At 41.6% G+C, this 4,864-nt stretch overlaps 1 long non-coding RNA gene across 2 annotated transcripts; it reads left to right on the top strand.

Annotated features, from left to right (window-relative positions):
* The first annotated feature begins 211 nt into the window (after positions 1 to 211).
* On the top strand, positions 212 to 1,144 carry LOC147959285 (uncharacterized). 2 transcript variants are annotated; one of them, XR_015612271.1, is made up of 3 exons: positions 212 to 401; positions 506 to 739; positions 982 to 1,144. It is a non-coding gene; the product is annotated as an uncharacterized LOC147959285 (long non-coding RNA). The 2 variants fall into 2 exon arrangements; XR_015612270.1 differs by having other exon boundaries at positions 212 to 739.
* Positions 1,145 to 4,864: the final 3,720 nt, after the last annotated feature.

Below are 4,864 nucleotides of genomic sequence, written 5' to 3'. Positions count from 1 at the left end.
GTCACTTTTAGTCGTTTTTGGCCGTCGGATTCGCTCTTAATAGCACCTAAATCGCGCGCACAGTCTTCCTGACAAGCGCTGGCCTTCTCGGGCCGCTGCTCCGGTGGTTTTTTCGGAAGATTTGTGTTGATTAGGCCCAATGGGCTGTATCACACCCCCAATCAAGGCGCATGATTGGTGGGGGCTCGATACAGAGGATCCAACCATCGCGGTCGTCAAGGGGATCGAGAGGTGCGCAAGGGATATCCAGCAGACGAGTGAGATGCGACTGAATTCGACGATGGTGGATTCAATGGGCGATACGAAGGGGCGTTGATGCGCGGATGTAGAGAGTCGGAGCAGCGGAGTTACAATCAATAATGGCGGTCGAGGCGCGCTACTCTCCGGCGCCGACGGTGGATGTGCGTTACAATCCCGCTGCCTCATCCTCCTTAGTTCACACCCAGATATCCGTATATATGCTTTTCTTGCCTATGTTGATGCTACATCTTCTTCCATGTTGCAGATATTTTGTACCCCTGCGCTCCTCCTCCCCCATCAATGATGTTGTTTTTCTCTCCAGAATTGTTGCTGGTGTTGTTAGTCAAGTTGTTGGAAGCCCTTCACATCTTTTGTCGCCTCAATCCGCCCATTCAATAGTCAGCAGTCATCGTAGCACTAGGCTTCTTCATCTCCTGCTTGAGTCAGCGGTTCATGTGGAGGATCTGTCGTGTGTAAATGTCCTATGTGCCGATCCAAGGTAAGTTGTATTTCATGTAAGATTATCCAGTGCTGTAAGATCGGTTAGCCTTGATATAAAAACTATATAACATAGTTTAGAAATTAGTCTTTTCTGGCTATAATATCTTTCTCTATTCAAATAAATATGTGATCTGGATGTTACTGATTACTCATGGAGTGATTTAATGGTGTTTCAGGCAAACATGAGTTGATGAGTATCAAAATGGGCACTGTCTGATCTATACTTTTTTGTTACTCCAGGTCCACAAGCGCAATGAAGGATTTTTCTCTCTCTTACAGTCATATGAAAAGGAGTCGCTGACAGATAAATCCTAGGACCATACTCCTTGTACTTTCCTCCATTTATCTTTCAGCGAAATCATTTTTTTCACATTGAGGATATGTGCTCCGGCTTCATAATGTGTATACTTATATCAGATCAACATGAGTGTGTTATTACAGGTTGCAGACTTGCACTATGTATGCAAGTGATTTGTAGTTGTCTGGTAACCAGATCCATCTCTTCACTGGCTCTACGGATATATTCCTACAAGTTATTGTTTCAACCTTTTATTATAGTGTGTATTACAGTATAAGAACGGCGTATAAAAAGTTCATTTGTTCTACTGGGCAATAGTTATTTTATTTGCATATTCATGTGACGAGCACATAACATCTCTTTTTTCTCATGCTTGGGCTCTACCAGTGAATATATTATATAGCTCGCCAAGAATATGAGAGCCTTGGTTATGTACCGCCAAATTAGGCTTTGGTTAAATAGATATTACTAACTTCGGATTGTTATTCTGCAAAATTCGATGCATTGCCTAGGTTAATATTACGAAGGATCTTAATACCACTGCAGATTTATGAAGAGTCATGAAACAAAAATATCTATATGTTCTGGTTAATTTCGATCTAATCCAGGTCATGTATGGATTGGAACTGAAAATCCAGAGTCATTGTCGAGGAACTAAAGAAGATACGACTTGTCAGGTCAGTTAGGCTCAACTCTCTAGAGTTTCCTTTTTGATTTTTGGTCTGTTTTGTATTTCTCCAGCAAGGGATAAATCACATATCTAGAGATAAGGTTGTGGAGCAACTTCTACTTTGCCAGCCATGTTACAATTACAAGGAGATTTTGCTTAGTTGATAGTCAAAACTCATTTTTGTTTTAGTTTCCATCTGAATTAGTTTTACAACTGAGTTTTCCTTGCTATGCGGTCCATGATTAATGGGTGTACTTTTAGTGGGCCAATGACCTATTTTTTTTGCAAATAGCACTTTCTGTGGAGTTTCCTTCAATCATCACATATGTTCTGGTTGGTGCTCTCATGTATTTGCGGAAATTTGAAAATGTATTAATATATTTCACTTTTTCAAGTAGACAATATTTCATTCCATTTCCATTAAGTGTTGGTGCCAGGCCGAATGACCGTCACGGGGTTCTTTTCCACACTGATGTTATGTAAGTTCTCAATTTGGAAAAGAGGTAATGGCAGCAGTTACGCCATCTAGGCACTATTCCAGTGTCATGTCCATGATGTATCAATTGAGAACTTCCTTACTGATCAATTCTAGGGCGATAGTAACAATCAATAAAATCTGCTCATAGGTGTAGATCAAACGGTAGTTTTTCCTTTGAGGGTAGATCAGATGGTTGCTCTACATTACCTATCAATAAGATTTAGACTTGTGATTTCATTTTCTCATATTTTGATAGGCGTTCATACAGATATGAGTAATGCAGTATACGTTAGAACCCTTTTTTTGTGGGTATATGTTGGAACCTTAACTTATAAAAACAGTTTTTTAAGTAACTTATTATAGATCCATTTTATAAAGACACATAAAGTTACATGATTAAATTAATTGCTAAGTATTGTTCGTTGTATTGCTATCGTGTGCGCAGTGGAGAATTTGGTACATATGGTTCACCTTGTCCCTGTAATTCTTACCTTTTTTATCAGATATTCCCTCGTACTGTACATGCTTTCCATCTTCGGAAGCTACTGGCTAACTATTGCACTCCTTCATTGCCAAACTCCCTCTTATTTTGTGGTGGCAATCATTTTATAAGTCACCTTAATGTTTTATCTCTCATATATTCATAAATATAGCTACCATTTTATTGGAAAAATAAACGGGTGCAGCAACGCGCGCCGTCATGGGCTAGTACATGAATAAAGCATTACAACATCCAGATACAATCAAGGTCCGACTACGGAACCAAAATAAAAGAAGACTACCCAAAATGCTACACAGATCCCTGATCGTCCCAACTGGGCTCCACTACTGATCAACTGGAAACGGAACAACATAACGAACACGATCTTCATCGAGCTCCTCTTTGACATTGGTCGCGTCACCTGCATGGTTTCATCGGCACCTGCAAGCTGGTTTTGGAAGTATCTGTGAGTCACGGGGACTCAGCAATCTCACACCCTTGCGATCAAGACTATTTAAGCTTATAGGTAGGGTAAAGGTATGATGTGGAGCTGCAGCAAGCGACTAGCATATATGGTGGCTAACCTATTCGCAAAAGAGAGCGAGAAGAGAAGGCAAAGGCACGGTCGAACAACTATGATCAAGAAGTGATCCTAGAACAACCTACGTCAAGCATAACTCCAACACCGTGTTCACTTCCCGGACTCCGCCGAGAAGAGACCATCACGGCTACACACGCGGTTGATGCATTTTAATTAAATTAAGGTTTCAGGTTTTCTACAACCGGACATTAACAAATTCCCATCTGCCCATAATCGCGGGCACGGCTTTCGAAAGTTCAAATCCCTACATGGGTGTCCCAACTTAGCCCATCACAAGCTCTCACGGTTAACGAAGGATATTCCTTCTCCCAAGAAGACCCGATCAGGCTCGGAATCCCGGTTACAAGACATTTCGACAATGGTAAAACAAGACCAGCAAAGCCACCCAGATGTGCCAACAAATCCCGATAGGAGCTGCACATATCTCGTTCTTAGGGCACACCGGATGAGCCAGACGTCTGGTAGGCCAGCCCAGAGTTGCCCCAGGTAGCTCCGGACATCGCTTAGTTTGGACCAACACTTAGAGAAGCACTGGCCCGGGGGTTTAAATAAAGATGACCCTTGAGCCGGCCGACCCAAGGGAAAGAAAAGGCTAGGTGGCAAATGGTAAAACCAATGTTGGGCCTTGCCGGAGGAGTTTTATTCAAGGCGAACTGTCAGGGGGTTCCCATTATAACCCAACCGTGTAAGGAACGCAAAATCAAGGAACATAACACCAGTATGATGGAAACTAGGGCGGCAAGAGTGGAACAAAACACCAGGCATAAGGCCAAGCCTTCCACCCTTTACCAAGTATATAGATGCATTAATTAAATAAGAGATATTGTGATATCCCAACAACAATCCATGTTCCAACATGAAACAACTCCAATCTTCACCTGCAACTAGCAACGCTATAAGAGGGGCTGAGCAAAGCGGTAACATAGCCAAACAACGGTTTGCTAGGACAAGGTGGGTTAGAGGTTTGACATGGCAATATGGGGGGCATGATAAGCAAGTGGTAGGTATCGCAGCATAGGCATAGCAAAAGAGCGAGCATCTAGCAAGCAAAGATAGAAGTGATTTCGAGGGTATGGTCATCTTGCCTGAAATCCCGCAAGGAAGAAGAACGAGTCCATGAAGAAGACAAACGGACGTAGTCGAACGAATCCTCACAAATGCGACGTTATCGGAACTAACCCAAAGAAGCAACACCGGAAAGAAAGCAAACAACATAGTAAACAATCATCACAAAAGCATGGCACGATGCGCAAACAAAGATGATGCATGTCCGGTTTAAATAGGCATGGCAATATGCAACAAAAAATTCTACAAATTAAGTGGAGCTCAATATGCAACGAGTTGCATATTGACGAAGCACCTCATCAATTATTTAGTTCTCTCTCGTTTAGGTACTCAACAATATTAAATGTTGTTAAGCATGTCAAGAGATGATACATAACAAAACTATACCATCTAAACAATTTAAATGGGTCCGGGTATAATAAACAACAAACCCGGTAAATCCCCATATGCATTAGTAATTTAATGCAAACAACAATTTTAAACATTTTAATTGTTGTTATCATGATGCGGATGACATGAACAAGTTTATG

This window comes from Triticum urartu, chromosome 7A (genome assembly GCF_056163025.1).
Source record: "Triticum urartu cultivar PI428250 chromosome 7A, HENAU_Tu73, whole genome shotgun sequence".
Taxonomy (NCBI): domain Eukaryota; kingdom Viridiplantae; phylum Streptophyta; class Magnoliopsida; order Poales; family Poaceae; genus Triticum; species Triticum urartu.
This window is presented reverse-complemented; position numbering and strand designations above follow the sequence as displayed.